Source organism: Punica granatum, chromosome 6, assembly GCF_007655135.1.
Source record: "Punica granatum isolate Tunisia-2019 chromosome 6, ASM765513v2, whole genome shotgun sequence".
Lineage (NCBI taxonomy): Eukaryota > Viridiplantae > Streptophyta > Magnoliopsida > Myrtales > Lythraceae > Punica > Punica granatum.
The window spans coordinates 7054591-7068038 of NC_045132.1; positions in this window are offsets into that span (position 1 = coordinate 7054591).

Sequence of the window (13448 nt, forward strand, 5' to 3'; positions counted from 1 at the left end):
GGCTGAATTACATTGCAAGATTTATTGCAAACCTGACAGACAAATGTCAACCACTCTTTTGTCTGCTTAGTAAAAATGCGGCAATTGAGTGGGACGGGGAATGTCAGAAGGCCTTCGATACTATCAAGGCATACTTGGCTCAGCCACCAGTGCTAGTTCCGCCGACACCAGATCGTCCGCTGATCCTTTACTTGACAGTACGCCGACAATCCCTAGGATGCATGTTAGGGCAGGAAGACGAGTCCACGCGCACAGAACACGCCATTTATTATTTGAGCAAGAAGTTTACCGAAGGGGAGTCTAACTACACGGAGATTGAGAAGATATGTTGCGCGCTAGTGTGGGTTATGCAGAGACTTCGACAATACACGCTCTACCACACTATCCGCTTATTGTCAAAAGCGGATCCCCTGAAGTACTTGCTCGATAGTCCATCTTCCATGAAGAACATTTCAAAGTGGCGATGTCAGCTGGCAGAGTACGACATTGAATATGTGCCCCGGGGCAGGCAATTGCAGATCACTTAGCGGAGTTCCCAATCGAAGACGATACGCCAATCAACTCTAATTTTCCGGATGAAGGGATCCTCCAAGTAGATAGTGAGGAGAACAAATTCGCATGGAAGATGTATTTCGACGGCGCAGTGAATTCCACCGGTTCTGGTATCGGCGCAGTGCTGATATCCCTCGACGGACGTTATTATCCGATTGCAGCAAAAGTCGATTTTCCTTGCACCAACAACGTGGCCGAATACGAGGCATGCATCCTTGGCCTGCAGGCGGCGATCGACTTCAAGGTGAAGGAATTGGAAGTGTTCGGAGATTCTATGCTTACAATCTTCCAGACTCTGGGGCAATGGAAGACGAAGGACGAAAAGCTAGTGCCATATCACGAGTATCTTGAGGAGTTAGCGGAGAACTTCGAGAAAATCTCATTCACATACACACCTCGCATCAAGAACCAATTTGCAGATGCACTCGCGACGCTCGCATCCATGGTGAGCATCACGAAAGAAAACCTCATTGAACCACTCGAGATCGAGATCGCCAAAGGCCCTGCTCACTGCGACGCAATCGAAGCGACTGATGAGCAGCCTTGGTACGAAGACATTAAGCATTTCTTGCAAACTGGTCAATATCCTACATTCGCTAACCGTCGTGATCGAAAAACACTTCGGCGACTCGCAGCACATTATTTCCTGAGTGGAGAAACACTCTATCGCCGTTCTTTCGACGCCACACTACTCCGGTGTGTCGACGAAGTCGAGGCACAACGTCTCATGGGAGAAATACACAAGGGGAGCTGCGGACCCCACATGAGCGGGCTTATGCTTGCCAAGAAACTCATGCGTTTGGGTTACTTTTGGTCCACCATGGAAGCCGATTGCGTCAAACACGTCAAGCACTGCCACTTGTGCCAGGTATACGCCGACCAGATCAAAGCACCGCCTAACGAGTTGCGCCCGATGGCAGCCCCATGGCCCTTTTCAATGTGGGGTATCGACGTGATCGGTCCTATCAACCCCAAAGCATCCAACGGACACCAATTCATTTTGGTGGCGATAGACTATTTTACCAAGTGGATCGAGGCCGTAACGCTTGCTGCAGTCACTGCAAATGCTGTGGCACGTTTTCTCAAGCGTGACATCATCGCCTGATACGGAATCCCCGAGACGATCATCACCGACAATGCCAAGAACCTGAACAACAGGGTCATTGACGAGCTTTGTGAGCGATTCAAAGTGCATCACCGCAACTCCACTCCATACCGTCCCTAAATGAACGGTGCAGTGGAGGCTGCAAACAAAAATATCAAGAAGATCATCGAGAAAATGACGGTCACTTACAAAGATTGGCACGAGATGCTTCCTTTCGCGCTCTTGGCATACCGAACATCTATCCGCTCTTCAACAGGGGCAACCCCGTATTCTTTGGTCTACGGCATGGAGGCCGTCCTCCCAATCGAAGTGGAGATTCCTTCTATGAGGGTCCTCGCCGAGACCGAACTTGAAGAAGCAGAATGGGCGAAGCAACGTTGTGAACAGCTCAATCTCATCGATGAGAAACGGCTAACAGCACTATGTCACGGCCAATGCTACCAACAGAGAATGGCCCGAGCGTTCAATGCGAGAGTCCGCCACCGCGAGTTCAAACCCGGTGACCTCGTCCTGCGGAAAGTCCTACATATTACACCCGATTCTCGGGACAAGTTCGCATACAAGTACAATGGGCCTTTTGTCGTCAAGGAAGTCTTCTCCGGAGGGGCAATTATCTTAAACGACATGGACAGGATCGAAAATGCGCTCCCAATCAACGTCGATGCCCTTAAGAAGTACTATCCCTGATTGGGTGCTTCGTCGTTCTACAGCCGTTACATGTCCCTGCAACTACAACTCACACTTCCAACACTTGTCTTCTTTCGTATTCTTCAGGCTTCGCGCCCGTTTTACTTCAGCGCATTTTCTGTTATAAGCATTTATGCCATCTCCATCCAATCCTTCCATATAAGGACATCTCTGAGAGAAAAAGAATAATTTTCCCGCTAGGTTGAAAACCTCCCCGAGGCGACCTAGGCAAAAATTAGGGAATGAGGGGCACGACTTAAAATCCCGCAAAGGGGAGCCGTGGCAAAAGGAGAGCATGAATTATATCCTTGCTAGGCTGAAAACCCACAAAAGGCGGTCTAGGCAAAAGTTAAAGGAACCGAGAGGTGCGATCAGACCCTATCTTGGGCAATCGTAGCAAAAGGAGAGCATTCATGAGAGAAAAGTCAAAATAAAATACCCCGTCAGGTCGTCGCGCGTTTTGCGGCCTGGGCAAAAATTAGGGGAAATTGTCGGTTCAACCACGAAAGAACTGCGACACCTCGTGTGGAGCTATGACAAGTAGTGGTTTAGCGGTTTTCAATGCAAGCAAACTCTCTTCGACTTTACGGGTTCAAGACATGCCTCGAAATGAGTTCGAATCGTCGTATCCTTGATTTGAAGGATTCCTAAAGATCCTTCCTTTTACCTTCATGCAAAAACTCTGCGGGTCATGCCCGTCTTGCAAAGGCCATTCCTTCAAGTCAAATACATGTCATACTCGGGGACGCGGTCACCCCTCAAACGGCCACTGAATCTAAATTCCCGGAATATCATTACATAGATTTCTTTACATATCGCAATTTCAGCAAGTTTTGCCCGACTGACGACGATCGTTGGTTATCGTTTTCCTGCATACAGGTCTGAGTGTACAGATCCCGGGAGGCGTCCCCCCGAGCGGGCGTATGTCTGTCTCGTTCGACAGGTCGCAGTCCCTATTCGGGTGAAGGACCCAAAAAGGAGCACACGTTAACTTCGCCAAACAAACCCATGGGCGCACGACCAGCGACAGGGCACAGTTATCACTGCATTATTTCAGCACAATACCGGCTTAACACCGAACAGATAGCCCTACGCTACCCCATAACAGTGATTCTTACTCTCGCATTCACCGATCTTTGGACTTCATGTCCTTATTTACTGTTTTCCGGACTTCGTGTCCGCATCTACTGCATTCTGGACTTCGCGTCCATCTTTACCGCTTTTCGGACTTCGCGTCTAGGACTTCGTGTCCATCTTTACTGCTTTTCGAACTTCGCGTCCAGGACTTCGTGTCCATCTTAACTGCTTTTCGGACTTCGCGTCCAGGACTTCGTGTCTGTCTTTACTGCTTTTCGGACTTCGCGTCCAGGACTTCGTGTCCACATTTATTGCTTTTCGGACTTCGCGTCCAGGACTTCGTGTCCACATTTGTTGCTTTTCGAACTTCGCGTCCAGGACTTCGTGTCCATCTTTATCGCTTTTCGGACTTCGCGTCCAGGACTTCGTGTCCATCTTTACTACTTTTCGGACTTCGCATCCAGGACTTCGTGTCCACATTTACTGCTTTTCGGACTTCGCGTCCAGGACTTCGTGTCCATCTTTACCGCTTTTCGGACTTCGTGTCCATCTTTACCGCTTTCCGGACTTCGTGTCCGCATTCATTGCATTTTGGACTTCGCGTCCGCATCTATTGCATTTTGGACTTCGTGTCTACATTCATTGCATTCCGGACTTCGTATCCGAGTCTACTGCATTCCGGACTTCGTGTCCTCATTCACTGCTTTCCGGACTTCATGTTCGCATTCACTGCGTTTTGGACTTCGCGTCCGCATCTATTGCATTTTGGACTTCGTGTCCGCATTCATTGCATTCCAGATTTCGTGTCCACATTCATTGCATTTCGGATCTTGTGTCCGCATTTACTACTTTTTGGACTTCGTGTCTCACTTAATGTCTTTCAAGTATGCGTCCACAGTTACTAATTTATGGTTTTTTACTATTTTTGCAACAGACCCACATATTAGCAAAAACGAGGAGAATTTCTAAACGGTTGCCAGGACCAAACGAGGTGCTTCTAATAGTCTTTGGCTGCATCCTCTATCCGAGCACGCAACCAAAGAGGGGCAAGCTGTCAGCACCTAATTTCGGTCCATCGGCTCCGAGGGGGGCAAAATTGTCATTTCCCAATTTATCACATTTTCTTAAAAAAAAAATAAAAATTATTTTTAATTAAATTAAATATGTTTAAAAAAAAAAGAAAAAAAAGAGTCGGGCAGGGCCGGACAGGCCGGGCAGCGTTGACCGGCTGCCCGTGACCCGCCGGCCCTAATCTAATTTAAAAAAAAAAAAAAAAAGAGATTCGGGCAGGGGTCGGGCAGCGCTCGCCGGCTGCCCGCAATCCCCGGCCGGCCCAAAACCCCAATATCGCGATTTCCGCGATTTTCGGCCAAATCGGTCGAAATCTCAACGGAAAGGTGATGGAATTGCAATTAAATGGAACAGAAATGCGATTCGGCATGAAAACAACAGAACCCAGTGAAAGAAATCGCGAAATTCCTCTCAGATTGGGAGAATTTTGCAAATCGGAGCTCGATTGGAACCGCGCCGGAAAACCGTGAAATCTCCGCAATCCCGACCGTTCCAGCCACCGGTGAAGCCCAAATCGGAACCGACGTCCCTCAGGCGGCGCTCAGAACACTCACCCGCTCCCCTTCGCGCCGTCGTTGCATCGCCCAACGGCCGGAACCGCCGCTCTCAGCCTCTCGGCGCCGCCCGCGTTATCGTCCGACGAATCCGCCATTAACGGGCTTCGGCCCATTGCGTTTCCATCGCAGGTCCAGCCCAGCCCGTCAGCAGCGGCCCATTCCCCTTTCTTTGCAGGCTCGGCCCATTCAGGCCCAACGCTCTCCAGTCCAGCCCAGCTTCTCTTCCCGGCGGTTTCTCCTTCAGGCGGGCGCTCCGATCCGATCCGATCCGATCCGACCCGATTGTCCGGCGATTTTTTTTTTATTTTTTTATTTTTTTATTTACAGAGAAGCCCCTCAACTTTCCGGATTAGGTAAATCCTCGACTTAGTGGCATGATTAGGACTCATTTCCTGAATATTATTGCTTGCTTGATGGATATAATGTGAATTGAGTGTTCTTGGGTCGCGTGGGTGATCGGATTTGTCCCGAACTCGATTTTACGAACTTTCCATTTTGTTACATTTCTGTCCAGAGGACTCATTTTATTTTTTTTTCAGATCTGCCCCGAACCCTAAAATTTATTTTCAACCAAGTCCCGGTCATTTTACTATTTCCCAATCAGTCCTTGGATTTTTCAGAATTTCTCAAGCGTCTCAAAAGACTTTCCAGGTTGTTTCAGTTTAGTCCCTGGGCCATTTTTCACCCTTTTCAGATCTGCCCCGAACCCTAAAATTTATTTTCAATCAAGTCCCAGTCATTTTACTATTTCTCAATCAGTCCTGGAATTCCCAGAATTTTTCAAGCATCCCAAAGAACTTTCCGAGTTGTTTCAGTTTAGTCCTGGGGCCATTTTTTTATTTTTCAGATCAGTCCTGATTTTCAAATTCATTTCAAATAAGCCCTAGGACACTTTCAGTAATTTTTTACACACTCCCCATTTTTTAGAATTCTCAAATCAGTCCCCAATCTTTTAGAATTTTCAGATCAGTCCCCAATTTTCTTAGAATTTTCAAATCAGTCCCTGCTCTTTTAAAATTGTTCAATTCAGCCCCCTGGACATTTTCTAAAATATCCGGCCCTTTTCTACTTAGATCACCCACCGACAATGCATGTGCCCCATTTAAATATTTCATTTTTGTAATTATGGGACTATGTCGGAAATTAGAGTTTATTGGGCGGTCAATTAATGACTATCTCGACGGCTCGAAAGCCGTAGACTAAAGCATTCGGCAAATTTCTAACTAACCTAAAATTCTACATACGGGATAATCGGGACGTTAAATTTGGCTAAATTAAATCACTTGACACTTTTAAATGAATTGCACGAACCGATTTAATAACCTGTAACCGCATCGACAGTTCAAGAACTGTTAATCATGCCTTTTTCAAAATTCACAATTTCAAAAGCACCGAGATACGTACAACGTAATCTTGATTTTCATGCACACACATATTTACCGATTTAAGGGCATGATTACCGGTTCTTGTCCTGCCGTCACTCTAGTGTAGGTTTGTGTTTAGAACGGGTTAAAACATGGGAAAACGGATTAACCTCAAACTCGGCTTAATCGAACATGGTCAAATAGTCAAATAGAGGGTTAGGTTTTGGGTTTTTTAGGTAAAAAAACACTCTTAATTGGTAAAAGCCATATTGTCGCGATACAGAGTAATCTAAAAACAACCCACACATTCGAGACTTGACTGTGGATATCACGTCTGTCGGGCCCGTTAAAATGATGCCGGATGCTATATACCCTATCCATCATCTCTTTTGTTTGTTTTAAGGTATGATTTGTATGCCAATATACCCTGGTTAATAATCAGTTAATTCACGTAAATTCGGCGATAACAAAATCCCATTGATTGTTTAGTTGAGCATGCTTGTTACATTTTTTGCATTTGACTGTTATGCGGATCGAGCCCGATCCTTTAGGACTCGATTCACATTGGGTCCAACGCCCATAACCGTAGATCACGGGGTCCAATACCCCCATACACCGAGTGCACATTTAATTTAATTTTCGGTCTTTTCCAAACTATACGGTGAGAATGAGTGAAATCATGGCCAAATGCGAACCGACCGGGATTTAGTCATTATAACTTGTCTTTTTTTGAGAGAACAATGTAAGGTTTTATATTATACATATATTCATGTAAAATCCCGGTCGGAGAGTAGATGGTCAGAGTGTTTCTTCGAATTTACGGTGTCAAAACGCGTAAGATGAGCGAAACTTAATCATGCGGTAAATAAATAAAATGGCAAGCCTATCAAGTTAGAGTACCGAAAGGGCGTGTGGGATATAGGCCCACACGTAATAGAACCCCCGAATTCGGAATTTCCGGTTCCGTACAGACCATTGCCTTAGCATTTTAGGTGTACCCCATACCCCTAGACCCGGGTAACTTGCCTGCCCTCGACCTTCGGGTCATAAAATGGCAAGTGGCGACTCTTTCTCACGTGCGTCCGTCGCGCGTCCTCGGGAAGGTGGACACTCCCAAGCCGCGTTGTATAGGCGCGCGCATGCGTGCCCTGACGAGACGAAATTCGGGTGCGCACAGAGGTGTAGAGTGAATTTAAAAATCTTGTACAATTTACATGGTGATAGTAATAGTCCATGTATTTAATTAAAAAAAAAACTTGCACAATGATAGAAATTTGACTCAAACTAATCATAGAGGTTTCCTTCTTCAAAAAAGGTAAAATTAAAAAAAAAAAGATTAATTTTCACTATCAATAATAGCCTCGCAACGCTCGGGTAAAGTGATCAGGTATACCGAGAATGTTATAACAAAAATGTAATAGCCTACAGAAATTCGAGGGGGAAAAAAAGAAAGGTGTCCCGTGATTTCTGCATTCCATTGCCTTGCTTTTATTCCTTGTCCCATTCCAGGTGTACACTTTCTTTATATTGCACTCTGAGACCCCCATAACTTATGTTATCTCAACAGCAGGACGGGAGAAAAGTAACACATATAATAGGTAAATTAGTTTATTGCATTAGCATTTTTGAGCGGATCGTTCAATTAAATTAGTCTAGGTACAGGTCAGTGTGCATTACGCGAGAGCATGAATTTCTCGATTGATTATTCAATTTATTGAAAAAATATACTTTCTAAGAAATATTGATTGTTATTCACTAATTGAAAAAGTTCTTTTTTATTTTTCATTAACATTTTCTTTGTGATTTTCAAGTAAAACATTGAAATTATAAGATTTTAATAATCGGAAAAATGAGAGAATTTACAAAGTTGGGATTTAATCAAATGGAGCACGCTATTCAATTTGAATGTATGGAATTGATGATTACTTATATAATTTTCATTTTAATTATAAATAATATATCCTCTCATAATGCGAATAAATATATGGAAACTTGCAGAGAATCCCTACATTAACATGGGCTAATATTTCACATGGCTCGCGAAAGTCTAAGAGAAAAGCAATTGATATCCTTGTTGAAGAATCGGATTTAATACGTGTAATGAATGGGAAGTTCCTTCCAGTTTATACACTGCTCCTGAGAAATTATCATTTACATTTTTCACGGTTTTTATAGGAGGTTGCCATGTGATTTATGGTCTCATGATACTAGAGTACGACCCACTAGATAGTATGATGATGATGATGATGATGATGATGATGATGATGATAACTTGACGAAGACAAACTCGAGATCGATGACGATCGACATGATTCACGGAGGGCGATTTTGATTCAAAAGCGCCATGAGACATCTTTTACCCTTTGGGGTGAGCATGGTGGGGACTTTGTTGCCTGGAAAGACCATATAGAATACATGGAAAGGTTGCCAAGATACTTATCCATGACTCATATGCGTCTCATCTCATTCTTAAATGCTTTCATGTCTTGCTTTTGGAGGATTGACTAATGTGGCCTCACTAAGCTCCACCTAAGGATATGAAACTGACCTTTCATTTTTCTCAGAAATCGTTTCCCCTTCTGTGCGTCCTCCGACAAAATCTAGTCATTTTCTCGGAATTTCAAGAATAATTTTTTTCTTTTACGATGAAGGCTTGTGGCCGAATAAGAAATAGGAGAGGTACAAGAATTAAGTTCCCTCTTAGTGTTGAGAATCAAATGCAAAACCTCTTGTGCTACGTTTGCTTCAATATAATTGAATAAGTCATGAATGAAATGAGTACATAATATGAGTTAGTATGTAATATAAATATAATTAGTCATAAACTTATTTGTTTGGTTTTATATAATAGTAAATAGGGCAAATTATGCCATATATCATATGATTTTACCGTTTTTTCAAATATATCATATGCTTTTAAAATTATCAAAAATATCTCATAGCTTACATTTTTTTTCCAAATCTATCCCGCCGTTATATCTTCCGTCAACATTTAACCGTCTTGTCACTATGGCCCTTTACCCTGGATAGATTTGAGAAAAAACATTAAAACCATAAGATAGATTTGAGAAAAAAATTAAAATCATGGGATATATTTGGAGCCTACTTACGTTTCATTAACGGAAAATATAACGCCGAGATAGATTTGGAAAAAAAATGTAAATCATGGGATATTTTTGATAATTTTAAAAGAATAAGATAGATTTGAAAAAAATATGAAACCATCGGATATATGTGGTAAAAACCCTATAGAAATTATAGTTCCTAAAGTTGGCTTGAGAAAACGGAGATAGACCTTTGGGATAAAAATATAAAAATAACTCTCTTATACGAAGAAGGAAATGTCCAACAATTATTAAAAATTGGTGGCAAAAAAAATTAAAAATTCGTTTATTAAAAAATAAATGTTAAATAATATTTTGAAAAAGCTAAAATTGAGGGGGGGGGGGTGGTCTTCTTCCTCTGAGCTTCGGCGAACTTGAGGCCCCAAGCTACGGCCATGGCTTCAAGGTCCATGGCATGAGCTGCTCGGAGGGCTCAAACCATCCACGAGCTCCCTGGCTCACTGAGGTTAGATCTGGCCTCACTAGGGCCCGGACATGATCTCGATAGCTTGAGAACAGTTGGGACGGTGCCTTGGTTCTGTCGTAGGTTGAAGTTCGGCGACGGCAACGGCGAAGGAGCAACTAAAAGGTGGCGGAGGGTGCAGCCAGGGAAGTGGCACTTTTTGAAAATTCGATGAGTGAGTGGGGGCAAATTAGTTATTTGAGAGTCTACTACACATCAGTAATGCTTATTATATAGAGGAGATAATGATTGGGTCCCGTGGCTGAATTTTCAATCACAAGCCAAATACAAAACACTTATTCATATTGTACAAGAGTTTATGTACAAACTGTTTTTGTACAAAACGCTAAACTCTTGTACATAAGAGTTTTGGTTTTATACTCGGCCCGTGACTGAAAAATTCAGCCAAATGACCTAAGAATTTCTCTACATAGGGGATAGTAGAGAAGGAGTATTCATCCTTTATTACAAATCATAAGTCCCATCCGTAATAACATTTACAATTACGAATCAAAACAAATACCATAATGGGAATTACATATGTGATAGATCTGTAATGGAATACCCATTACACCCAACTAAAAATATCCTTAGTCGAGCAAATATTGTATAAGTATTACTCATTAACTTGGATGTGTAACAACCAATAAAAATACTTAAAAGTGAGAAAATGGCCCCACAATAGGCCCATATATTTCGACTTACAAGTATTTTGATTGGTTCTTACTCATTCGAAATAGATGAGTAATGTCCATTGAATATTTTTTTCTCCTTAGTCTGAAATTGAGGGCGTTACATTGCCATGCTATAAAAATTAGAACATGTTTTGAAATGATTTTGAAAATTAAGTTGTCCTTTATTGGTAAGAGATTTTTAACTCATGAGAAAGCATGGCATAGTATTTTGAAATTAGAAAGGACTCTACTGTGGTGTCACTCGCCTATTGGCCCAAACCAAGAGGAGATTTAGGATTCGATTCTCAAATGCATGGATGAAAGGACTCATTACCCCCTAACTTCCTTTTTTTTTTTTTGCTTAGAAGGATAATTCATTCAAACTAAATAGCATATACTCAATGTGCCTATTTTCATCTCCTCTTCCTTTACAAAGACATCAGACGAGATAGAAGAGATGATGATAGTCCATTCAACTTATAAAAGGCAGCCCAATGTGCAAGATTATGGGCAATAAAGTTTTCAGCCCTAGGTATATACAGGGCGATCCACGATTAGAAAAAAAATAAGATCAACAAATATATTAGCAAAGATAGACTTCGAGCCTAAGGAAGGTTGGCTAAACGCAGAGTTTAGGCAGTCTAGGACATCCTTAGCATCCCAAAAAGAAGCAATTAGCTGATGTTCATACCTTGAGCACACTGGACAACATTGTGTGCAGCCTCTGCTTCCCCAAGAGTTGGGACCGTGGAGTATGAGGAGAATGCCCAAGAAAAAATGATGTTGATCCTATTGTCTAAGCAGATAATTGTGGGGTTGAGCGATTATTGCAAATTGCCGCATTGAAAAACAAGGATAATTGTTTAGAGTTGATATTTCGTGGCAGGATTTGGCTTGTTGTCTGGTGAAGCCAAGCCTCTTCATGTTCCACGAGCAGCTTGTAGATTGTTGTTATTGTTTGTCTAAGATTGTAGAATTGTGGCTGAAACCTCAACTTACTGTTAGAGGTAAATTGTATTGAAATATATAGAGCCTGTACATGATATGTTTTAGAAAAGAAATAAATACAATTAAATACAGCATCTATACAAGGAATTCTATTATTTGAAATTATCATTATTATTTCCTCTATTACTCCCCCACAAGCTTAACGGGGACTCTGCCACGTGAAGCTTGGACCGCAGAATAGAAAAGCGTGCAGAAGATAGGCCCTTGGTAAGACCATCAGCAAGCTTATCATCAGAACCAATAAATTGAATATGAAGCTGGCCTCGCATGAATCGCTTTCGAACAAAGTGATAGTCTATCTCTATATGTTTTGTTCGGGCATGGAAGACAGGATTCGTCGTCAGGTAAATGGCGGATATATTGTCACACCAAAGGGTCGGAGTCTGGTGCTGTGAAAAACCCAACTCCTGAAGCAGCGACTAAAGCCAAATTATCTCTGCAGTGGCATTAGCTAGGCTTTTATATTCAGACTCGGTGCTGGAGCGAGCCACCGTGCGCTGTTTCTTCGAGCTCCAAGAAATCGGATTATACCCAAGGAAGATAATGAAGCCGCTAACAGACCGCCGATCATCGGGATTCCCAGCCCAGTCAGCATCAGAGTAACCATGAAGTGCCAAAAAAGAGCCTGGTCGAAAATGAAGTCCATAAGTGATAGTACCTTTGAGATACTGTCGAATTCTCTTTACTACAAGCCAGTGAGTCTCAGAGGGATTATGCATGAACTGTCAGACCTGATTAACAGCATAAGCAATGTCTGGTCTAGTGAGTGACAAATATTGTAGACTGCCAACCACACTTCGGTAGAGTGAAGGATCTTCAAATGGGTGACCATCGTGAAGAGAAAGTAGGGAGCCAGCAGAAATTGGTGAACTAATGGGCTTGCACTCGAGCATGGATGTCTGGATAAGAATATCATGAATATACTTGGACTGAGTAAGGTAGAGTCTTGTAGAGTCTGACCTCTGGCTTCCATGCCTAAAAAGAAGTGGAGTGGACCAAGATCTTTCATAGAATATTCTTTGTGCAGATCTGCTAAGACAGACTGAAAAGGAGCTCTCGGGGTCCCGGTTAAGATGATGTCATCAACGTAAACCAAGAGGAATATAACATAAGTAGAATGACGGATGATGAAGAGAGAAGAATCAGCCTTCGAGTCACAAAATCCAAGTTTAAACGGGAAGTTGCTCAGACGTTGAAACCATGCACGCGGAGCTTGCTTAAAGCCATAAAGAGAACGTCGGAGACGACATACATGATGAGGCCGAGAGGGATCAGTAAACCCCAAAGGTTACGTCATATAGACTTCTTCAGAGAGGTGCCCATGAAGAAAAGCATTCTTCACATCAAGTTGTCGAACAGGCCACTGCAAGGAGACAACAATGGAAAGAATAGTGCGAATAGTAATAGGTTTGATTACCGGACTGAAAGTCTCCTCGTAATCGACACCTTCTCTTTGATTAAAACCCTTAGCCACAAAGCGTGCTTTGTAGCGGTCGGTCGTTTCATCTGCCTTCTGTTTGATCCGATACACCCACTTGCAGCCAACAACAATCTGAGTAGAGGACGGTGGAACTAAATTCCAGGTGTTATTCTGAAGCAAAGCCTGATACTCTTCTTTCATGGCAGCTCGCCATTGAGAATGCTTAATTCATGAGCAAAGGAACGCGATTCCTGCAGAGTAGTTAAGACAGAAAAGGCTGTAGGATGTCAAGAGATAACAAAGCGTGGAGGTGGAAAAGATCCATCTTTAGCCCTTATCACTATTCTGTGGGTGTTCTGAGTTGGA